General features: G+C 45.8%; 9 non-coding genes and 2 pseudogenes across 9 annotated transcripts; all 11 read right to left on the bottom strand.

Moving 5' to 3' along the window:
- Positions 1 to 1874: 1874 nt before the first annotated feature.
- On the bottom strand, positions 1875 to 2065 carry LOC130312376 (U2 spliceosomal RNA). Its single transcript, XR_008860503.1, has one exon. It is a non-coding gene; the product is annotated as a U2 spliceosomal RNA (small nuclear RNA).
- A 2095-nt stretch (positions 2066 to 4160) lies between these two features.
- LOC130312375 (U2 spliceosomal RNA) lies at positions 4161 to 4351 on the bottom strand. The gene has a single exon (XR_008860502.1). It is a non-coding gene; the product is annotated as a U2 spliceosomal RNA (small nuclear RNA).
- Positions 4352 to 6442: 2091 nt separating this feature from the next.
- Positions 6443 to 6633, bottom strand: LOC130312374 (U2 spliceosomal RNA). The gene has a single exon (XR_008860501.1). It is a non-coding gene; the product is annotated as a U2 spliceosomal RNA (small nuclear RNA).
- A 2091-nt stretch (positions 6634 to 8724) lies between these two features.
- On the bottom strand, positions 8725 to 8909 carry LOC130312400 (U2 spliceosomal RNA). Its single transcript, XR_008860524.1, has one exon. It is a non-coding gene; the product is annotated as a U2 spliceosomal RNA (small nuclear RNA).
- A 1454-nt stretch (positions 8910 to 10363) lies between these two features.
- LOC130312402 (U2 spliceosomal RNA) lies at positions 10364 to 10499 on the bottom strand (annotated as a pseudogene).
- A 2090-nt stretch (positions 10500 to 12589) lies between these two features.
- Positions 12590 to 12780, bottom strand: LOC130312373 (U2 spliceosomal RNA). The gene has a single exon (XR_008860500.1). It is a non-coding gene; the product is annotated as a U2 spliceosomal RNA (small nuclear RNA).
- Positions 12781 to 14851: 2071 nt separating this feature from the next.
- LOC130312405 (U2 spliceosomal RNA) lies at positions 14852 to 15042 on the bottom strand. Its single transcript, XR_008860526.1, has one exon. It is a non-coding gene; the product is annotated as a U2 spliceosomal RNA (small nuclear RNA).
- A 2091-nt stretch (positions 15043 to 17133) lies between these two features.
- On the bottom strand, positions 17134 to 17324 carry LOC130312404 (U2 spliceosomal RNA). The gene has a single exon (XR_008860525.1). It is a non-coding gene; the product is annotated as a U2 spliceosomal RNA (small nuclear RNA).
- Positions 17325 to 19407: 2083 nt separating this feature from the next.
- LOC130312396 (U2 spliceosomal RNA) lies at positions 19408 to 19598 on the bottom strand. Its single transcript, XR_008860521.1, has one exon. It is a non-coding gene; the product is annotated as a U2 spliceosomal RNA (small nuclear RNA).
- A 2080-nt stretch (positions 19599 to 21678) lies between these two features.
- Positions 21679 to 21869, bottom strand: LOC130312384 (U2 spliceosomal RNA). Its single transcript, XR_008860510.1, has one exon. It is a non-coding gene; the product is annotated as a U2 spliceosomal RNA (small nuclear RNA).
- A 2081-nt stretch (positions 21870 to 23950) lies between these two features.
- LOC130312401 (U2 spliceosomal RNA) lies at positions 23951 to 24086 on the bottom strand (annotated as a pseudogene; the record flags this gene model as incomplete).

Below are 24086 nucleotides of genomic sequence, written 5' to 3'. Positions count from 1 at the left end.
AATGCAATCCATAACCCGGATTTGCCAGGAACCCTTCTTACTCCTCCTACTTGCATGTGACACTGGGCTTAGGATCTGCATAGGAAACACACACACAAGCACACACCTACCTTTGTTGCCTGCAGATGCCTCCTTGGCTGTCCCCAAACGGTATCAAACCAACACCCACGGGAAGCTGTAAGCATAGAGGACATGCCTGCACCCCATTGGACTTACCTGTGTGGGTTAAACCCGGGTTATTTGACAACCTATGGCGGTGATGGTTCTGCTCAGGCAGAGCAGTGCTGATGCTCCTCATAAAGCTGTCGCTGCTGTGAAGGTTCTAGGTGACATCACAAATCCCTATGGTTACATACACAACAAAGCTGGGTTGTTGTTGTTTACACTCTGCAAGGCCTGTGGAAGTGAGTGACATCATAGCACTGTAGTTCTGAGGGTTCTAGATGGATGCAACAATCTCCTGTTGCTTCTATGAAGGCCATAATAGACGACATCACCAAACAGCTCCATAGTCACATACACAGCAAAGGAGAGATGTTGTTTACACCTAGTGATGTCAGTGGTATTGAGTGACATCACAGCACAGTGCTAAGGCTCCTGGGCCTGGACACAGCAGCGGCTGCAATATCTCAACGGAGAATACGTTTATATATATGTGTGTGTGTGCGCGTATATATATATATATATATATATATATATATATATATATTTCTCTGCTGAAATCACTTTTAAACCCATTTCCACCTTTTTTTCCCTTCTCTTCCTCTTACTTTTTTTTCACGTTTTTTTACGTTTTTCTCCTTTTCGCCTCTTTTCTGGGCGTATTATTCTTCTTTTTCTTCTTTTTTTTCGTCTAATGCATACCCCATCAGTGCAGCAATGCTTATTCAATACCGCCAGCAGATGGAGACACTGGGGGATAATTTTCTAAGGATTTATACTGATTTTTCCTGTCTGAATTTGTCGCACAGAAAGTTGCAGGCCAAATATGTGTGACATTTCTGCGACTTTAGCTTCTAGAGCATTTTTACAACATTATACATAGGTGCTGAATACATAAAAAGCGACTGTTCAGCGACAGACAAGTCGCATCGGCTGAAAGTAGGCCAGAATGTCAGTCCATGTTGGAGCAGGTTTAGATACAGTCTAAAGTATAGATCTCAAAGTCTGTGCACAGAATTTAGCAAGGGCCTCGCACCTTCTGATGCATCAGGTAGGTGCACAATAGCATAGCCTAACCCTCTGTACTTTGGTCTATATTGATGCGGGACATAGACAGCCAGCTGATGACCAATCCATTAGTGCAATGGATGGCTGGAAGCATTTGTCTTTGCCTTTGCAATACCACAGAAGCAATGCATGGTCAATGTACAGCAATGACACACCTGTGTGAACAGCCAGGAGACCCCCCCCCCCCCCATGTTATGTTACATAGTTACATAGTTAGTACGGTCGAAAAAAGACATATGTCCATCAAGTTCAACCAGGGAATTAAGGGGTAGGGGTGTGGCGCGATATTGGGGAAGGGATGAGATTTTATATTTCTTCATAAGCATTAATCTTATTTTGTCAATTAGGAACATTCAGCACCCACCCGCTATCAAGGCAGCTGCCTATCATGTCATGCCCTACCTGCACAGGTGTGCTGGCTACTCAAATGATCCAATTAAGGAGGCCATTTAGTCAGCAGCAGCAGAAGTCCTGTGCCTGGACGCTCCAACAGCGGCCAGACACAAGCAGAAGCAGAAGCAGCAGAAGCAGCAGCAGCACCACCTTTTGTTTTTTGGCTGCAGCAGCAGCAAGGCCCACAGGGCTGGCTAGCCAGCAAGCAGGTAGCAATGAAAGTAGGAATCTTTCTTTTTAACCCTGTAAGGGGGTGGTGCACTGTACCCGAAGATACTGCCATATCGGGTCAATGCATAGGGCGACGGAAGCAAGCTTCGAAATCGGCCCCCGTTCTCAAAAATCCATTTAATATATGGTCCCCAGATAGGGGACGTATCAGATATTAAACTGATAAGAACAGATACTACACTTGATCTTAGCCAAAAGGCCGAGAAGCGATAACCGTGAAAGGGGCGGGCCCAACAAGGTGCCCTTCATGGGCACTATCACTGCTTGCTGTCAGGGAGGCTGCCAGACAATTTTCCATGCACACTCTGGGCTGGGGGGCAGTCAACCACCAGTACACACAGCAGAACCTAAACCCATACCATTATTGCTAAGCAGCAAGACAGGGGCCCATTGCACTCCCACGGGGCCTTTTTAAATGCAATCCATAACCCGGATTTGCCAGGAACCCTTCTTACTCCTCCTACTTGCATGTGACACTGGGCTTAGGATCTGCATAGGAAACACACACACAAGCACACACCTACCTTTGTTGCCTGCAGATGCCTCCTTGGCTGTCCCCAAACGGTATCAAACCAACACCCACGGGAAGCTGTAAGCATAGAGGACATGCCTGCACCCCATTGGACTTACCTGTGTGGGTTAAACCCGGGTTATTTGACAACCTATGGCGGTGATGGTTCTGCTCAGGCAGAGCAGTGCTGATGCTCCTCATAAAGCTGTCGCTGCTGTGAAGGTTCTAGGTGACATCACAAATCCCTATGGTTACATACACAACAAAGCTGGGTTGTTGTTGTTTACACTCTGCAAGGCCTGTGGAAGTGAGTGACATCATAGCACTGTAGTTCTGAGGGTTCTAGATGGATGCAACAATCTCCTGTTGCTTCTATGAAGGCCATAATAGACGACATCACCAAACAGCTCCATAGTCACATACACAGCAAAGGAGAGATGTTGTTTACACCTAGTGATGTCAGTGGTATTGAGTGACATCACAGCACAGTGCTAAGGCTCCTGGGCCTGGACACAGCAGCGGCTGCAATATCTCAACGGAGAATACGTTTATATATATGTGTGTGTGTGCGCGTATATATATATACATATATATATATATATATATATATATATATATTTCTCTGCCGAAATCACTTTTAAACCCATTTCCACCTTTTTTTCCCTTCTCTTCCTCTTACTTTTTTTTCACGTTTTTTTACGTTTTTCTCCTTTTCGCCTCTTTTCTGGGCGTATTATTCTTCTTTTTCTTCTTTTTTTTCGTCTAATGCATACCCCATCAGTGCAGCAATGCTTATTCAATACCGCCAGCAGATGGAGACACTGGGGGATAATTTTCTAAGGATTTATACTGATTTTTCCTGTCTGAATTTGTCGCACAGAAAGTTGCAGGCCAAATATGTGTGACATTTCTGCGACTTTAGCTTCTAGAGCATTTTTACAACATTATACATAGGTGCTGAATACATAAAAAGCGACTGTTCAGCGACAGACAAGTCGCATCGGCTGAAAGTAGGCCAGAATGTCAGTCCATGTTGGAGCAGGTTTAGATACAGTCTAAAGTATAGATCTCAAAGTCTGTGCACAGAATTTAGCAAGGGCCTCGCACCTTCTGATGCATCAGGTAGGTGCACAATAGCATAGCCTAACCCTCTGTACTTTGGTCTATATTGATGCGGGACATAGACAGCCAGCTGATGACCAATCCATTAGTGCAATGGATGGCTGGAAGCATTTGTCTTTGCCTTTGCAATACCACAGAAGCAATGCATGGTCAATGTACAGCAATGACACACCTGTGTGAACAGCCAGGAGACCCCCCCCCCCCCCCATGTTATGTTACATAGTTACATAGTTAGTACGGTCGAAAAAAGACATATGTCCATCAAGTTCAACCAGGGAATTAAGGGGTAGGGGTGTGGCGCGATATTGGGGAAGGGATGAGATTTTATATTTCTTCATAAGCATTAATCTTATTTTGTCAATTTGGAACATTCAGCACCCACCCGCTATCAAGGCAGCTGCCTATCATGTCATGCCCTACCTGCACAGGTGTGCTGGCTACTCAAATGATCCAATTAAGGAGGCCATTTAGTCAGCAGCAGCAGCAGAAGTCCTGTGCCTGGACGCTCCAACAGCGGCCAGACACAAGCAGAAGCAGAAGCAGCAGAAGCAGCAGCAGCACCACCTTTTGTTTTTTGGCTGCAGCAGCAGCAAGGCCCACAGGGCTGGCTAGCTGGCTAGCCAGCAAGCAGGTAGCAATGAAAGTAGGAATCTTTCTTTTTAACCCTGTAAGGGGGTGGTGCACTGTACCCGAAGATACTGCCATATCGGGTCAATGCATAGGGCGACGGAAGCAAGCTTCGAAATCGGCCCCCGTTCTCAAAAATCCATTTAATATATGGTCCCCAGATAGGGGACGTATCAGATATTAAACTGATAAGAACAGATACTACACTTGATCTTAGCCAAAAGGCCGAGAAGCGATAACCGTGAAAGGGGCGGGCCCAACAAGGTGCCCTTCATGGGCACTATCACTGCTTGCTGTCAGGGAGGCTGCCAGACAATTTTCCATGCACACTCTGGGCTGGGGGGCAGTCAACCACCAGTACACACAGCAGAACCTAAACCCATACCATTATTGCTAAGCAGCAAGACAGGGGCCCATTGCACTCCCACGGGGCCTTTTTAAATGCAATCCATAACCCGGATTTGCCAGGAACCCTTCTTACTCCTCCTACTTGCATGTGACACTGGGCTTAGGATCTGCATAGGAAACACACACACAAGCACACACCTACCTTTGTTGCCTGCAGATGCCTCCTTGGCTGTCCCCAAACGGTATCAAACCAACACCCACGGGAAGCTGTAAGCATAGAGGACATGCCTGCACCCCATTGGACTTACCTGTGTGGGTTAAACCCGGGTTATTTGACAACCTATGGCGGTGATGGTTCTGCTCAGGCAGAGCAGTGCTGATGCTCCTCATAAAGCTGTCGCTGCTGTGAAGGTTCTAGGTGACATCACAAATCCCTATGGTTACATACACAACAAAGCTGGGTTGTTGTTGTTTACACTCTGCAAGGCCTGTGGAAGTGAGTGACATCATAGCACTGTAGTTCTGAGGGTTCTAGATGGATGCAACAATCTCCTGTTGCTTCTATGAAGGCCATAATAGACGACATCACCAAACAGCTCCATAGTCACATACACAGCAAAGGAGAGATGTTGTTTACACCTAGTGATGTCAGTGGTATTGAGTGACATCACAGCACAGTGCTAAGGCTCCTGGGCCTGGACACAGCAGCGGCTGCAATATCTCAACGGAGAATACGTTTATATATATGTGTGTGTGTGCGCGTATATATATATATATATATATATATATATATATATATATATATATATTTCTCCGCCGAAATCACTTTTAAACCCATTTCCACCTTTTTTTCCCTTCTCTTCCTCTTACTTTTTTTTCACGTTTTTTTACGTTTTTCTCCTTTTCGCCTCTTTTCTGGGCGTATTATTCTTCTTTTTCTTCTTTTTTTTCGTCTAATGCATACCCCATCAGTGCAGCAATGCTTATTCAATACCGCCAGCAGATGGAGACACTGGGGGATAATTTTCTAAGGATTTATACTGATTTTTCCTGTCTGAATTTGTCGCACAGAAAGTTGCAGGCCAAATATGTGTGACATTTCTGCGACTTTAGCTTCTAGAGCATTTTTACAACATTATACATAGGTGCTGAATACATAAAAAGCGACTGTTCAGCGACAGACAAGTCGCATCGGCTGAAAGTAGGCCAGAATGTCAGTCCATGTTGGAGCAGGTTTAGATACAGTCTAAAGTATAGATCTCAAAGTCTGTGCACAGAATTTAGCAAGGGCCTCGCACCTTCTGATGCATCAGGTAGGTGCACAATAGCATAGCCTAACCCTCTGTACTTTGGTCTATATTGATGCGGGACATAGACAGCCAGCTGATGACCAATCCATTAGTGCAATGGATGGCTGGAAGCATTTGTCTTTGCCTTTGCAATACCACAGAAGCAATGCATGGTCAATGTACAGCAATGACACACCTGTGTGAACAGCCAGGAGACCCCCCCCCCCCCCCCCCCCATGTTATGTTACATAGTTACATAGTTAGTACGGTCGAAAAAAGACATATGTCCATCAAGTTCAACCAGGGAATTAAGGGGTAGGGGTGTGGCGCGATATTGGGGAAGGGATGAGATTTTATATTTCTTCATAAGCATTAATCTTATTTTGTCAATTAGGAACATTCAGCACCCACCCGCTATCAAGGCAGCTGCCTATCATGTCATGCCCTACCTGCACAGGTGTGCTGGCTACTCAAATGATCCAATTAAGGAGGCCATTTAGTCAGCAGCAGCAGAAGTCCTGTGCCTGGACGCTCCAACAGCGGCCAGACACAAGCAGAAGCAGAAGCAGCAGAAGCAGCAGCAGCACCACCTTTTGTTTTTTGGCTGCAGCAGCAGCAAGGCCCACAGGGCTGGCTAGCCAGCAAGCAGGTAGCAATGAAAGTAGGAATCTTTCTTTTTAACCCTGTAAGGGGGTGGTGCACTGTACCCGAAGATACTGCCATATCGGGTCAATGCATAGGGCGACGGAAGCAAGCTTCGAAATCGGCCCCCGTTCTCAAAAATCCATTTAATATATGGTCCCCAGATAGGGGACGTATCAGATATTAAACTGATAAGAACAGATACTACACTTGATCTTAGCCAAAAGGCCGAGAAGCGATAACCGTGAAAGGGGCGGGCCCAACAAGGTGCCCTTCATGGGCACTATCACTGCTTGCTGTCAGGGAGGCTGCCAGACAATTTTCCATGCACACTCTGGGCTGGGGGGCAGTCAACCACCAGTACACACAGCAGAACCTAAACCCATACCATTATTGCTAAGCAGCAAGACAGGGGCCCATTGCACTCCCACGGGGCCTTTTTAAATGCAATCCATAACCCGGATTTGCCAGGAACCCTTCTTACTCCTCCTACTTGCATGTGACACTGGGCTTAGGATCTGCATAGGAAACACACACACAAGCACACACCTACCTTTGTTGCCTGCAGATGCCTCCTTGGCTGTCCCCAAACGGTATCAAACCAACACCCACGGGAAGCTGTAAGCATAGAGGACATGCCTGCACCCCATTGGACTTACCTGTGTGGGTTAAACCCGGGTTATTTGACAACCTATGGCGGTGATGGTTCTGCTCAGGCAGAGCAGTGCTGATGCTCCTCATAAAGCTGTCGCTGCTGTGAAGGTTCTAGGTGACATCACAAATCCCTATGGTTACATACACAACAAAGCTGGGTTGTTGTTGTTTACACTCTGCAAGGCCTGTGGAAGTGAGTGACATCATAGCACTGTAGTTCTGAGGGTTCTAGATGGATGCAACAATCTCCTGTTGCTTCTATGAAGGCCATAATAGACGACATCACCAAACAGCTCCATAGTCACATACACAGCAAAGGAGAGATGTTGTTTACACCTAGTGATGTCAGTGGTATTGAGTGACATCACAGCACAGTGCTAAGGCTCCTGGGCCTGGACACAGCAGCGGCTGCAATATCTCAACAGAGAATACGTTTATATATATGTGTGTGTGTGCGCGTATATATATATATATATATATATATATATATATATATATATTTCTCCGCCGAAATCACTTTTAAACCCATTTCCACCTTTTTTTCCCTTCTCTTCCTCTTACTTTTTTTTCACGTTTTTTTACGTTTTTCTCCTTTTCGCCTCTTTTCTGGGCGTATTATTCTTCTTTTTCTTCTTTTTTTTCGTCTAATGCATACCCCATCAGTGCAGCAATGCTTATTCAATACCGCCAGCAGATGGAGACACTGGGGGATAATTTTCTAAGGATTTATACTGATTTTTCCTGTCTGAATTTGTCGCACAGAAAGTTGCAGGCCAAATATGTGTGACATTTCTGCGACTTTAGCTTCTAGAGCATTTTTACAACATTATACATAGGTGCTGAATACATAAAAAGCGACTGTTCAGCGACAGACAAGTCGCATCGGCTGAAAGTAGGCCAGAATGTCAGTCCATGTTGGAGCAGGTTTAGATACAGTCTAAAGTATAGATCTCAAAGTCTGTGCACAGAATTTAGCAAGGGCCTCGCACCTTCTGATGCATCAGGTAGGTGCACAATAGCATACCCTAACCCTCTGTACTTTGGTCTATATTGATGCGGGACATAGACAGCCAGCTGATGACCAATCCATTAGTGCAATGGATGGCTGGAAGCATTTGTCTTTGCCTTTGCAATACCACAGAAGCAATGCATGGTCAATGTACAGCAATGACACACCTGTGTGAACAGCCAGGAGACCCCCCCCCCCCCCCCCCATGTTATGTTACATAGTTACATAGTTAGTACGGTCGAAAAAAGACATATGTCCATCAAGTTCAACCAGGGAATTAAGGGGTAGGGGTGTGGCGCGATATTGGGGAAGGGATGAGATTTTATATTTCTTCATAAGCATTAATCTTATTTTGTCAATTAGGAACATTCAGCACCCACCCGCTATCAAGGCAGCTGCCTATCATGTCATGCCCTACCTGCACAGGTGTGCTGGCTACTCAAATGATCCAATTAAGGAGGCCATTTAGTCAGCAGCAGCAGAAGTCCTGTGCCTGGACGCTCCAACAGCGGCCAGACACAAGCAGAAGCAGAAGCAGCAGAAGCAGCAGCAGCACCACCTTTTGTTTTTTGGCTGCAGCAGCAGCAAGGCCCACAGGGCTGGCTAGCTGGCTAGCCAGCAAGCAGGTAGCAATGAAAGTAGGAATCTTTCTTTTTAACCCTGTAAGGGGGTGGTGCACTGTACCCGAAGATACTGCCATATCGGGTCAATGCATAGGGCGACGGAAGCAAGCTTCGAAATCGGCCCCCGTTCTCAAAAATCCATTTAATATATGGTCCCCAGATAGGGGACGTATCAGATATTAAACTGATAAGAACAGATTTTTTTTTTTAGTTAACCCTCAGAACTCCATCAGAGCTCTAAGATCTTATTTGAGCTTGATTTTTTGTTCATCATCAGGAAAACCCGTTTTTCTTTATTTCTTTATCTCTTTTTTTTTTTTTTTTTTTAAACAATAAAAGAAACCATATTTAAAACATAAAAAAATTATCAAACCAAAACTAACCATACTATAATTCTATAATTTCTTAAAGAAAAATTACCCAAATGTCATTCCTCTTCTCCATGCAAAGACCATCAAGAAGTCTAAGAAACCACAAGTTATAGATCCACTCAGCATCTCACTTTTGGCTGGAATCGCCAGCCACGCTGGAACCTTGTATGTTTCCACAAATCTATCTATATCTGCGTGAAAGGAACAATAGACTTTATCCCTTGCTTCATTGACTTTGATTCCCAATCTTTCTTTCAGATTTCCCAAATCCTCGTCAAAGGCTTTTTTTTCTTTTTTTGACACACTCTTGAAGACAACATCAAGAGAGCCTCCATACTCTACCGATACATATTCTTCTTCATTTTCTTTCCTTTTCTTCTCCTCCATCACTTTCCTGGTTGGAGTTTCCTCCTCTTCAGGTTCTTCCCTCACATCAGTTTCCTCCTCCCTACTTCGTTTCATAACCTCCTTTTTCTTCTTCTTCTTCTTAGGACACATTACTGCCAGGTGTCCCTCATCACCACATAGATGACACTTTTTCTTCACCTTACATGCTTCTGGCTCATGGCCTTCTTCTTGGCATTTATAGCACCAAACAATATCACAAAAATCTTTCCTATGGCCATACCTTTTACACTTTCGACAAAAGTCGTCCATGCCTGAAAAGAACAGGTCCCCATTTACTGGGCCAATCTTAAAACGCCCTGGGGGATAAATTAGCTTTCCATCAGGTGTTTTCTGAAACTTCACTTGAAATTTCCACTTTGTCGTCCAAAGTCCATATTGATTATAGATCTTGCCTTTTGGCTTCACCTCCTCACAGAATCTAGAAAGGAACAGAACAATCTCTTCTTCTGTGATATACGGACTGTACATCCTCACAGTTATAAGTCTTTCCCGAGTCGGGAAATGGGGAGTAATCTCTACCCCTCCCAACTTAGGGTGCGACTTCCACAGCAATGCTTTATTGCAGAACACACCATAGTCCTCCTCCGAAACCAGAACCACATCATAGACTCCATTTCTTGGAAATTCCAGCATCGATAATATCTGGTCCTTCCTCAGCTCAAAAAACTGGAACAAAATCTCCTCCACCACGAAGAATAAACCTCTCTCCTTCTTTCCAGCATCCAAAAGAGTAATTCGGACTCCATTTCGTAGTCTGGCGTAGCTAGGTACACCTCCAGCAGGCTCTCCTTTCTTGCCAGCCTCCTCCATCGCAGAAAAAACACCTCCCCTACTGCAGGCAGGTAGGTAGGTAGGTAGGTGGTGATCGCTCCTCGTTGCCCGGGGACTAAGCCGCCACCCTGATGTCAGCAAGGGGGTTTAGTCCCACCATATAGATGGGACGATCCCCCAGGGAAAAGGAGCGGGTACCCCGGGCTCCTTCCAGCCAGATCAAGCAAGCATATACTACACTTGATCTTAGCCAAAAGGCCGAGAAGCGATAACCGTGAAAGGGGCGGGCCCAACAAGGTGCCCTTCATGGGCACTATCACTGCTTGCTGTCAGGGAGGCTGCCAGACAATTTTCCATGCACACTCTGGGCTGGGGGGCAGTCAACCACCAGTACACACAGCAGAACCTAAACCCATACCATTATTGCTAAGCAGCAAGACAGGGGCCCATTGCACTCCCACGGGGCCTTTTTAAATGCAATCCATAACCCGGATTTGCCAGGAACCCTTCTTACTCCTCCTACTTGCATGTGACACTGGGCTTAGGATCTGCATAGGAAACACACACACAAGCACACACCTACCTTTGTTGCCTGCAGATGCCTCCTTGGCTGTCCCCAAACGGTATCAAACCAACACCCACGGGAAGCTGTAAGCATAGAGGACATGCCTGCACCCCATTGGACTTACCTGTGTGGGTTAAACCCGGGTTATTTGACAACCTATGGCGGTGATGGTTCTGCTCAGGCAGAGCAGTGCTGATGCTCCTCATAAAGCTGTCGCTGCTGTGAAGGTTCTAGGTGACATCACAAATCCCTATGGTTACATACACAACAAAGCTGGGTTGTTGTTGTTTACACTCTGCAAGGCCTGTGGAAGTGAGTGACATCATAGCACTGTAGTTCTGAGGGTTCTAGATGGATGCAACAATCTCCTGTTGCTTCTATGAAGGCCATAATAGATGACATCACCAAACAGCTCCATAGTCACATACACAGCAAAGGAGAGATGTTGTTTACACCTAGTGATGTCAGTGGTATTGAGTGACATCACAGCACAGTGCTAAGGCTCCTGGGCCTGGACACAGCAGCGGCTGCAATATCTCAACAGAGAATACGTTTATATATATGTGTGTGTGTGCGCGTATATATATATATATATATATATATATATATATATATATATATATATCTCCGCCGAAATCACTTTTAAACCCATTTCCACCTTTTTTTCCCTTCTCTTCCTCTTACTTTTTTTTCACGTTTTTTTACGTTTTTCTCCTTTTCGCCTCTTTTCTGGGCGTATTATTCTTCTTTTTCTTCTTTTTTTTCGTCTAATGCATACCCCATCAGTGCAGCAATGCTTATTCAATACCGCCAGCAGATGGAGACACTGGGGGATAATTTTCTAAGGATTTATACTGATTTTTCCTGTCTGAATTTGTCGCACAGAAAGTTGCAGGCCAAATATGTGTGACATTTCTGCGACTTTAGCTTCTAGAGCATTTTTACAACATTATACATAGGTGCTGAATACATAAAAAGCGACTGTTCAGCGGCAGACAAGTCGCATCGGCTGAAAGTAGGCCAGAATGTCAGTCCATGTTGGAGCAGGTTTAGATACAGTCTAAAGTATAGATCTCAAAGTCTGTGCACAGAATTTAGCAAGGGCCTCGCACCTTCTGATGCATCAGGTAGGTGCACAATAGCATAGCCTAACCCTCTGTACTTTGGTCTATATTGATGCGGGACATAGACAGCCAGCTGATGACCAATCCATTAGTGCAATGGATGGCTGGAAGCATTTGTCTTTGCCTTTGCAATACCACAGAAGCAATGCATGGTCAATGTACAGCAATGACACACCTGTGTGAACAGCCAGGAGACCCCCCCCCCCCCATGTTATGTTACATAGTTACATAGTTAGTACGGTCGAAAAAAGACATATGTCCATCAAGTTCAACCAGGGAATTAAGGGGTAGGGGTGTGGCGCGATATTGGGGAAGGGATGAGATTTTATATTTCTTCATAAGCATTAATCTTATTTTGTCAATTAGGAACATTCAGCACCCACCCGCTATCAAGGCAGCTGCCTATCATGTCATGCCCTACCTGCACAGGTGTGCTGGCTACTCAAATGATCCAATTAAGGAGGCCATTTAGTCAGCAGCAGCAGAAGTCCTGTGCCTGGACGCTCCAACAGCGGCCAGACACAAGCAGAAGCAGAAGCAGCAGAAGCAGCAGCAGCACCACCTTTTGTTTTTTGGCTGCAGCAGCAGCAAGGCCCACAGGGCTGGCTAGCTGGCTAGCCAGCAAGCAGGTAGCAATGAAAGTAGGAATCTTTCTTTTTAACCCTGTAAGGGGGTGGTGCACTGTACCCGAAGATACTGCCATATCGGGTCAATGCATAGGGCGACGGAAGCAAGCTTCGAAATCGGCCCCCGTTCTCAAAAATCCATTTAATATATGGTCCCCAGATAGGGGACGTATCAGATATTAAACTGATAAGAACAGATACTACACTTGATCTTAGCCAAAAGGCCGAGAAGCGATAACCGTGAAAGGGGCGGGCCCAACAAGGTGCCCTTCATGGGCACTATCACTGCTTGCTGTCAGGGAGGCTGCCAGACAATTTTCCATGCACACTCTGGGCTGGGGGGCAGTCAACCACCAGTACACACAGCAGAACCTAAACCCATACCATTATTGCTAAGCAGCAAGACAGGGGCCCATTGCACTCCCACGGGGCCTTTTTAAATGCAATCCATAACCCGGATTTGCCAGGAACCCTTCTTACTCCTCCTACTTGCATGTGACACTGGGCTTAGGATCTGCATAGGAAACACACACACAAGCACACACCTACCTTTGTTGCCTGCAGATGCCTCCTTGGCTGTCCCCAAACGGTATCAAACCAACACCCACGGGAAGCTGTAAGCATAGAGGACATGCCTGCACCCCATTGGACTTACCTGTGTGGGTTAAACCCGGGTTATTTGACAACCTATGGCGGTGATGGTTCTGCTCAGGCAGAGCAGTGCTGATGCTCCTCATAAAGCTGTCGCTGCTGTGAAGGTTCTAGGTGACATCACAAATCCCTATGGTTACATACACAACAAAGCTGGGTTGTTGTTGTTTACACTCTGCAAGGCCTGTGGAAGTGAGTGACATCATAGCACTGTAGTTCTGAGGGTTCTAGATGGATGCAACAATCTCCTGTTGCTTCTATGAAGGCCATAATAGACGACATCACCAAACAGCTCCATAGTCACATACACAGCAAAGGAGAGATGTTGTTTACACCTAGTGATGTCAGTGGTATTGAGTGACATCACAGCACAGTGCTAAGGCTCCTGGGCCTGGACACAGCAGCGGCTGCAATATCTCAACGGAGAATACGTTTATATATATGTGTGTGTGTGCGCGTATATATATATATATATATATATATATATATATATATCTCCGCCGAAATCACTTTTAAACCCATTTCCACCTTTTTTTCCCTTCTCTTCCTCTTACTTTTTTTTCACGTTTTTTTACGTTTTTCTCCTTTTCGCCTCTTTTCTGGGCGTATTATTCTTCTTTTTTTTCGTCTAATGCATACCCCATCAGTGCAGCAATGCTTATTCAATACCGCCAGCAGATGGAGACACTGGGGGATAATTTTCTAAGGATTTATACTGATTTTTCCTGTCTGAATTTGTCGCACAGAAAGTTGCAGGCCAAATATGTGTGACATTTCTGCGACTTTAGCTTCTAGAGCATTTTTACAACATTATACATAGGTGCTGAATACATAAAAAGCGACTGTTCAGCGACAGACAAGTCGCATCGGCTGAAAGTAGGCCAGAATGTCAGTCCATGTTGGAGCAGGTTTAGATACAGTCTAAAGTATAGATCTCAAAGTCTGTGCACAGAATTTAGCAAGGGCCTCGCACCTTCTGATGCATCAGGTAGGTGCACAATAGCATAGCCTAACCCTCTGTACTTTGGTCTATATTGATGCGGGACATAGACAGCCAGCTGATGACCAATCCATTAGTGCAATGGATGGCTGGAAGCATTTGTCTTTGCCTTTGCAATACCACAGAAGCAATGCATGGTCAATGTACAGCAATGACACACCTGTGTGAACAGCCAGGAGACCCCCCCCCCCCCATGTTATGTTACATAGTTACATAGTTAGTACGGTCGAAAAAAGACATATGTCCATCAAGTTCAACCAGGGAATTAAGGGGTAGGGGTGTGGCGCGATATTGGGGAAGGGATGAGATTTTATATTTCTTCATAAGCATTAATCTTATTTTGTCAATTAGGAACATTCAGCACCCACCCGCTATCAAGGCAGCTGCCTATCATGTCATGCCCTACCTGCACAGGTGTGCTGGCTACTCAAATGATCCAATTAAGGAGGCCATTTAGTCAGCAGCAGCAGAAGTCCTGTGCCTGGACGCTCCAACAGCGGCCAGACACAAGCAGAAGCAGAAGCAGCAGAAGCAGCAGCAGCACCACCTTTTGTTTTTTGGCTGCAGCAGCAGCAAGGCCCACAGGGCTGGCTAGCTGGCTAGCCAGCAAGCAGGTAGCAATGAAAGTAGGAATCTTTCTTTTTAACCCTGTAAGGGGGTGGTGCACTGTACCCGAAGATACTGCCATATCGGGTCAATGCATAGGGCGACGGAAGCAAGCTTCGAAATCGGCCCCCGTTCTCAAAAATCCATTTAATATATGGTCCCCAGATAGGGGACGTATCAGATATTAAACTGATAAGAACAGATACTACACTTGATCTTAGCCAAAAGGCCGAGAAGCGATAACCGTGAAAGGGGCGGGCCCAACAAGGTGCCCTTCATGGGCACTATCACTGCTTGCTGTCAGGGAGGCTGCCAGACAATTTTCCATGCACACTCTGGGCTGGGGGGCAGTCAACCACCAGTACACACAGCAGAACCTAAACCCATACCATTATTGCTAAGCAGCAAGACAGGGGCCCATTGCACTCCCACGGGGCCTTTTTAAATGCAATCCATAACCCGGATTTGCCAGGAACCCTTCTTACTCCTCCTACTTGCATGTGACACTGGGCTTAGGATCTGCATAGGAAACACACACACAAGCACACACCTACCTTTGTTGCCTGCAGATGCCTCCTTGGCTGTCCCCAAACGGTATCAAACCAACACCCACGGGAAGCTGTAAGCATAGAGGACATGCCTGCACCCCATTGGACTTACCTGTGTGGGTTAAACCCGGGTTATTTGACAACCTATGGCGGTGATGGTTCTGCTCAGGCAGAGCAGTGCTGATGCTCCTCATAAAGCTGTCGCTGCTGTGAAGGTTCTAGGTGACATCACAAATCCCTATGGTTACATACACAACAAAGCTGGGTTGTTGTTGTTTACACTCTGCAAGGCCTGTGGAAGTGAGTGACATCATAGCACTGTAGTTCTGAGGGTTCTAGATGGATGCAACAATCTCCTGTTGCTTCTATGAAGGCCATAATAGATGACATCACCAAACAGCTCCATAGTCACATACACAGCAAAGGAGAGATGTTGTTTACACCTAGTGATGTCAGTGGTATTGAGTGACATCACAGCACAGTGCTAAGGCTCCTGGGCCTGGACACAGCAGCGGCTGCAATATCTCAACGGAGAATACGTTTATATATATGTGTGTGTGTGCGCATATATATATATATATATATATATATATATATATATATATATATATTCTCCGCCGAAATCACTTTTAAACCCATTTCCACCTTTTTTTCCCTTCTCTTCCTCTTACTTTTTTTTCACGTTTTTTTACGTTTTTCTCCTTTTCGCCTCTTTTCTGGGCGTATTATTCTTCTTTTTCTTCTTTTTTTTCGTCTAATGCATACCCCATCAGTGCAGCAATGCTTATTCAATACCGCCAGCAGATGGAGACACTGGGGGATAATTTTCTAAGGATTTATACTGATTTTTCCTGTCTGAATTTGTCGCACAGAAAGTTGCAGGCCAAATATGTGTGACATTTCTGCGACTTTAGCTTCTAGAGCATTTTTACAACATTATACATAGGTGCTGAATACATAAAAAGCGACTGTTCAGCGGCAGACAAGTCGCATCGGCTGAAAGTAGGCCAGAATGTCAGTCCATGTTGGAGCAGGTTTAGATACAGTCTAAAGTATAGATCTCAAAGTCTGTGCACAGAATTTAGCAAGGGCCTCGCACCTTCTGATGCATCAGGTAGGTGCACAATAGCATAGCCTAACCCTCTGTACTTTGGTCTATATTGATGCGGGACATAGACAGCCAGCTGATGACCAATCCATTAGTGCAATGGATGGCTGGAAGCATTTGTCTTTGCCTTTGCAATACCACAGAAGCAATGCATGGTCAATGTACAGCAATGACACACCTGTGTGAACAGCCAGGAGACCCCCCCCCCCCCCCATGTTATGTTACATAGTTACATAGTTAGTACGGTCGAAAAAAGACATATGTCCATCAAGTTCAACCAGGGAATTAAGGGGTAGGGGTGTGGCGCGATATTGGGGAAGGGATGAGATTTTATATTTCTTCATAAGCATTAATCTTATTTTGTCAATTAGGAACATTCAGCACCCACCCGCTATCAAGGCAGCTGCCTATCATGTCATGCCCTACCTGCACAGGTGTGCTGGCTACTCAAATGATCCAATTAAGGAGGCCATTTAGTCAGCAGCAGCAGAAGTCCTGTGCCTGGACGCTCCAACAGCGGCCAGACACAAGCAGAAGCAGAAGCAGCAGAAGCAGCAGCAGCACCACCTTTTGTTTTTTGGCTGCAGCAGCAGCAAGGCCCACAGGGCTGGCTAGCTGGCTAGCCAGCAAGCAGGTAGCAATGAAAGTAGGAATCTTTCTTTTTAACCCTGTAAGGGGGTGGTGCACTGTACCCGAAGATACTGCCATATCGGGTCAATGCATAGGGCGACGGAAGCAAGCTTCGAAATCGGCCCCCGTTCTCAAAAATCCATTTAATATATGGTCCCCAGATAGGGGACGTATCAGATATTAAACTGATAAGAACAGATACTACACTTGATCTTAGCCAAAAGGCCGAGAAGCGATAACCGTGAAAGGGGCGGGCCCAACAAGGTGCCCTTCATGGGCACTATCACTGCTTGCTGTCAGGGAGGCTGCCAGACAATTTTCCATGCACACTCTGGGCTGGGGGGCAGTCAACCACCAGTACACACAGCAGAACCTAAACCCATACCATTATTGCTAAGCAGCAAGACAGGGGCCCATTGCACTCCCACGGGGCCTTTTTAAATGCAATCCATAACCCGGATTTGCCAGGAACCCTTCTTACTCCTCCTACTTGCATGTGACACTGGGCTTAGGATCTGCATAGGAAACACACACACAAGCACACACCTACCTTTGTTGCCTGCAGATGCCTCCTTGGCTGTCCCCAAACGGTATCAAACCAACACCCACGGGAAGCTGTAAGCATAGAGGACATGCCTGCACCCCATTGGACTTACCTGTGTGGGTTAAACCCGGGTTATTTGACAACCTATGGCGGTGATGGTTCTGCTCAGGCAGAGCAGTGCTGATGCTCCTCATAAAGCTGTCGCTGCTGTGAAGGTTCTAGGTGACATCACAAATCCCTATGGTTACATACACAACAAAGCTGGGTTGTTGTTGTTTACACTCTGCAAGGCCTGTGGAAGTGAGTGACATCATAGCACTGTAGTTCTGAGGGTTCTAGATGGATGCAACAATCTCCTGTTGCTTCTATGAAGGCCATAATAGACGACATCACCAAACAGCTCCATAGTCACATACACAGCAAAGGAGAGATGTTGTTTACACCTAGTGATGTCAGTGGTATTGAGTGACATCACAGCACAGTGCTAAGGCTCCTGGGCCTGGACACAGCAGCGGCTGCAATATCTCAACGGAGAATACGTTTATATATATGTGTGTGTGTGCGCGTATATATATATATATATATATATATATATATATATATATATATATTTCTCCGCCGAAATCACTTTTAAACCCATTTCCACCTTTTTTTCCCTTCTCTTCCTCTTACTTTTTTTTCACGTTTTTTTACGTTTTTCTCCTTTTCGCCTCTTTTCTGGGCGTATTATTCTTCTTTTTTTTCGTCTAATGCATACCCCATCAGTGCAGCAATGCTTATTCAATACCGCCAGCAGATGGAGACACTGGGGGATAATTTTCTAAGGATTTATACTGATTTTTCCTGTCTGAATTTGTCGCACAGAAAGTTGCAGGCCAAATATGTGTGACATTTCTGCGACTTTAGCTTCTAGAGCATTTTTACAACATTATACATAGGTGCTGAATACATAAAAAGCGACTGTTCAGCGACAGACAAGTCGCATCGGCTGAAAGTAGGCCAGAATGTCAGTCCATGTTGGAGCAGGTTTAGATACAGTCTAAAGTATAGATCTCAAAGTCTGTGCACAGAATTTAGCAAGGGCCTCGCACCTTCTGATGCATCAGGTAGGTGCACAATAGCATAGCCTAACCCTCTGTACTTTGGTCTATATTGATGCGGGACATAGACAGCCAGCTGATGACCAATCCATTAGTGCAATGGATGGCTGGAAGCATTTGTCTTTGCCTTTGCAATACCACAGAAGCAATGCATGGTCAATGTACAGCAATGACACACCTGTGTGAACAGCCAGGAGACCCCCCCCCCCCCCCATGTTATGTTACATAGTTACATAGTTAGTACGGTCGAAAAAAGACATATGTCCATCAAGTTCAACCAGGGAATTAAGGGGTAGGGGTGTGGCGCGATATTGGGGAAGGGATGAGATTTTATATTTCTTCATAAGCATTAATCTTATTTTGTCAATTAGGAACATTCAGCACCCACCCGCTATCAAGGCAGCTGCCTATCATGTCATGCCCTACCTGCACAGGTGTGCTGGCTACTCAAATGATCCAATTAAGGAGGCCATTTAGTCAGCAGCAGCAGAAGTCCTGTGCCTGGACGCTCCAACAGCGGCCAGACACAAGCAGAAGCAGAAGCAGCAGAAGCAGCAGCAGCACCACCTTTTGTTTTTTGGCTGCAGCAGCAGCAAGGCCCACAGGGCTGGCTAGCTGGCTAGCCAGCAAGCAGGTAGCAATGAAAGTAGGAATCTTTCTTTTTAACCCTGTAAGGGGGTGGTGCACTGTACCCGAAGATACTGCCATATCGGGTCAATGCATAGGGCGACGGAAGCAAGCTTCGAAATCGGCCCCCGTTCTCAAAAATCCATTTAATATATGGTCCCCAGATAGGGGACGTATCAGATATTAAACTGATAAGAACAGATACTACACTTGATCTTAGCCAAAAGGCCGAGAAGCGATAACCGTGAAAGGGGCGGGCCCAACAAGGTGCCCTTCATGGGCACTATCACTGCTTGCTGTCAGGGAGGCTGCCAGACAATTTTCCATGCACACTCTGGGCTGGGGGGCAGTCAACCACCAGTACACACAGCAGAACCTAAACCCATACCATTATTGCTAAGCAGCAAGACAGGGGCCCATTGCACTCCCACGGGGCCTTTTTAAATGCAATCCATAACCCGGATTTGCCAGGAACCCTTCTTACTCCTCCTACTTGCATGTGACACTGGGCTTAGGATCTGCATAGGAAACACACACACAAGCACACACCTACCTTTGTTGCCTGCAGATGCCTCCTTGGCTGTCCCCAAACGGTATCAAACCAACACCCACGGGAAGCTGTAAGCATAGAGGACATGCCTGCACCCCATTGGACTTACCTGTGTGGGTTAAACCCGGGTTATTTGACAACCTATGGCGGTGATGGTTCTGCTCAGGCAGAGCAGTGCTGATGCTCCTCATAAAGCTGTCGCTGCTGTGAAGGTTCTAGGTGACATCACAAATCCCTATGGTTACATACACAACAAAGCTGGGTTGTTGTTGTTTACACTCTGCAAGGCCTGTGGAAGTGAGTGACATCATAGCACTGTAGTTCTGAGGGTTCTAGATGGATGCAACAATCTCCTGTTGCTTCTATGAAGGCCATAATAGACGACATCACCAAACAGCTCCATAGTCACATACACAGCAAAGGAGAGATGTTGTTTACACCTAGTGATGTCAGTGGTATTGAGTGACATCACAGCACAGTGCTAAGGCTCCTGGGCCTGGACACAGCAGCGGCTGCAATATCTCAACGGAGAATACGTTTATATATATGTGTGTGTGTGCGCGTATATATATATATATATATATATATATATATATATATATATATTTCTCCGCCGAAATCACTTTTAAACCCATTTCCACCTTTTTTTCCCTTCTCTTCCTCTTACTTTTTTTTCACGTTTTTTTACGTTTTTCTCCTTTTCGCCTCTTTTCTGGGCGTATTATTCTTCTTTTTTTTCGTCTAATGCATACCCCATCAGTGCAGCAATGCTTATTCAATACCGCCAGCAGATGGAGACACTGGGGGATAATTTTCTAAGGATTTATACTGATTTTTCCTGTCTGAATTTGTCGCACAGAAAGTTGCAGGCCAAATATGTGTGACATTTCTGCGACTTTAGCTTCTAGAGCATTTTTACAACATTATACATAGGTGCTGAATACATAAAAAGCGACTGTTCAGCGACAGACAAGTCGCATCGGCTGAAAGTAGGCCAGAATGTCAGTCCATGTTGGAGCAGGTTTAGATACAGTCTAAAGTATAGATCTCAAAGTCTGTGCACAGAATTTAGCAAGGGCCTCGCACCTTCTGATGCATCAGGTAGGTGCACAATAGCATAGCCTAACCCTCTGTACTTTGGTCTATATTGATGCGGGACATAGACAGCCAGCTGATGACCAATCCATTAGTGCAATGGATGGCTGGAAGCATTTGTCTTTGCCTTTGCAATACCACAGAAGCAATGCATGGTCAATGTACAGCAATGACACACCTGTGTGAACAGCCAGGAGACCCCCCCCCCCCCCATGTTATGTTACATAGTTACATAGTTAGTACGGTCGAAAAAAGACATATGTCCATCAAGTTCAACCAGGGAATTAAGGGGTAGGGGTGTGGCGCGATATTGGGGAAGGGATGAGATTTTATATTTCTTCATAAGCATTAATCTTATTTTGTCAATTAGGAACATTCAGCACCCACCCGCTATCAAGGCAGCTGCCTATCATGTCATGCCCTACCTGCACAGGTGTGCTGGCTACTCAAATGATCCAATTAAGGAGGCCATTTAGTCAGCAGCAGCAGAAGTCCTGTGCCTGGACGCTCCAACAGCGGCCAGACACAAGCAGAAGCAGAAGCAGCAGAAGCAGCAGCAGCACCACCTTTTGTTTTTTGGCTGCAGCAGCAGCAAGGCCCACAGGGCTGGCTAGCTGGCTAGCCAGCAAGCAGGTAGCAATGAAAGTAGGAATCTTTCTTTTTAACCCTGTAAGGGGGTGGTGCACTGTACCCGAAGATACTGCCATATCGGGTCAATGCATAGGGCGACGGAAGCAAGCTTCGAAATCGGCCCCCGTTCTCAAAAATCCATTTAATATATGGTCCCCAGATAGGGGACGTATCAGATATTAAACTGATAAGAACAGATACTACACTTGATCTTAGCCAAAAGGCCGAGAAGCGATAACCGTGAAAGGGGCGGGCCCAACAAGGTGCCCTTCATGGGCACTATCACTGCTTGCTGTCAGGGAGGCTGCCAGACAATTTTCCATGCACACTCTGGGCTGGGGGGCAGTCAACCACCAGTACACACAGCAGAACCTAAACCCATACCATTATTGCTAAGCAGCAAGACAGGGGCCCATTGCACTCCCACGGGGCCTTTTTAAATGCAATCCATAACCCGGATTTGCCAGGAACCCTTCTTACTCCTCCTACTTGCATGTGACACTGGGCTTAGGATCTGCATAGGAAACACACACACAAGCACACACCTACCTTTGTTGCCTGCAGATGCCTCCTTGGCTGTCCCCAAACGGTATCAAACCAACACCCACGGGAAGCTGTAAGCATAGAGGACATGCCTGCACCCCATTGGACTTACCTGTGTGGGTTAAACCCGGGTTATTTGACAACCTATGGCGGTGATGGTTCTGCTCAGGCAGAGCAGTGCTGATGCTCCTCATAAAGCTGTCGCTGCTGTGAAGGTTCTAGGTGACATCACAAATCCCTATGGTTACATACACAACAAAGCTGGGTTGTTGTTGTTTACACTCTGCAAGGCCTGTGGAAGTGAGTGACATCATAGCACTGTAGTTCTGAGGGTTCTAGATGGATGCAACAATCTCCTGTTGCTTCTATGAAGGCCATAATAGACGACATCACCAAACAGCTCCATAGTCACATACACAGCAAAGGAGAGATGTTGTTTACACCTAGTGATGTCAGTGGTATTGAGTGACATCACAGCACAGTGCTAAGGCTCCTGGGCCTGGACACAGCAGCGGCTGCAATATCTCAACGGAGAATACGTTTATATATATGTGTGTGTGTGCGCGTATATATATATATATATATATATATATATATATATATATATATATTCTCCGCCGAAATCACTTTTAAACCCATTTCCACCTTTTTTTCCCTTCTCTTCCTCTTACTTTTTTTTCACGTTTTTTTACGTTTTTCTCCTTTTCGCCTCTTTTCTGGGCGTATTATTCTTCTTTTTTTTCGTCTAATGCATACCCCATCAGTGCAGCAATGCTTATTCAATACCGCCAGCAGATGGAGACACTGGGGGATAATTTTCTAAGGATTTATACTGATTTTTCCTGTCTGAATTTGTCGCACAGAAAGTTGCAGGCCAAATATGTGTGACATTTCTGCGACTTTAGCTTCTAGAGCATTTTTACAACATTATACATAGGTGCTGAATACATAAAAAGCGACTGTTCAGCGACAGACAAGTCGCATCGGCTGAAAGTAGGCCAGAATGTCAGTCCATGTTGGAGCAGGTTTAGATACAGTCTAAAGTATAGATCTCAACGTCTGTGCACAGAATTTAGCAAGGGCCTCGCACCTTCTGATGCATCAGGTAGGTGCACAATAGCATAGCCTAACCCTCTGTACTTTGGTCTATATTGATGCGGGACATAGACAGCCAGCTGATGACCAATCCATTAGTGCAATGGATGGCTGGAAGCATTTGTCTTTGCCTTTGCAATACCACAGAAGCAATGCATGGTCAATGTACAGCAATGACACACCTGTGTGAACAGCCAGGAGACCCCCCCCCCCCCCATGTTATGTTACATAGTTACATAGTTAGTACGGTCGAAAAAAGACATATGTCCATCAAGTTCAACCAGGGAATTAAGGGGTAGGGGTGTGGCGCGATATTGGGGAAGGGATGAGATTTTATATTTCTTCATAAGCATTAATCTTATTTTGTCAATTAGGAACATTCAGCACCCACCCGCTATCAAGGCAGCTGCCTATCATGTCATGCCCTACCTGCACAGGTGTGCTGGCTACTCAAATGATCCAATTAAGGAGGCCATTTAGTCAGCAGCAGCAGAAGTCCTGTGCCTGGACGCTCCAACAGCGGCCAGACACAAGCAGAAGCAGAAGCAGCAGAAGCAGCAGCAGCACCACCTTTTGTTTTTTGGCTGCAGCAGCAGCAAGGCCCACAGGGCTGGCTAGCTGGCTAGCCAGCAAGCAGGTAGCAATGAAAGTAGGAATCTTTCTTTTTAACCCTGTAAGGGGGTGGTGCACTGTACCCGAAGATACTGCCATATCGGGTCAATGCATAGGGCGACGGAAGCAAGCTTCGAAATCGGCCCCCGTTCTCAAAAATCCATTTAATATATGGTCCCCAGATAGGGGACGTATCAGATATT

Source organism: Hyla sarda, unplaced genomic scaffold (assembly GCF_029499605.1).
Source record: "Hyla sarda isolate aHylSar1 unplaced genomic scaffold, aHylSar1.hap1 scaffold_1715, whole genome shotgun sequence".
In the NCBI taxonomy this organism is placed as follows: domain Eukaryota; kingdom Metazoa; phylum Chordata; class Amphibia; order Anura; family Hylidae; genus Hyla; species Hyla sarda.
Note: the sequence above shows the minus strand (reverse complement) of the source record. Positions and strands in the feature narration are given on the sequence as shown.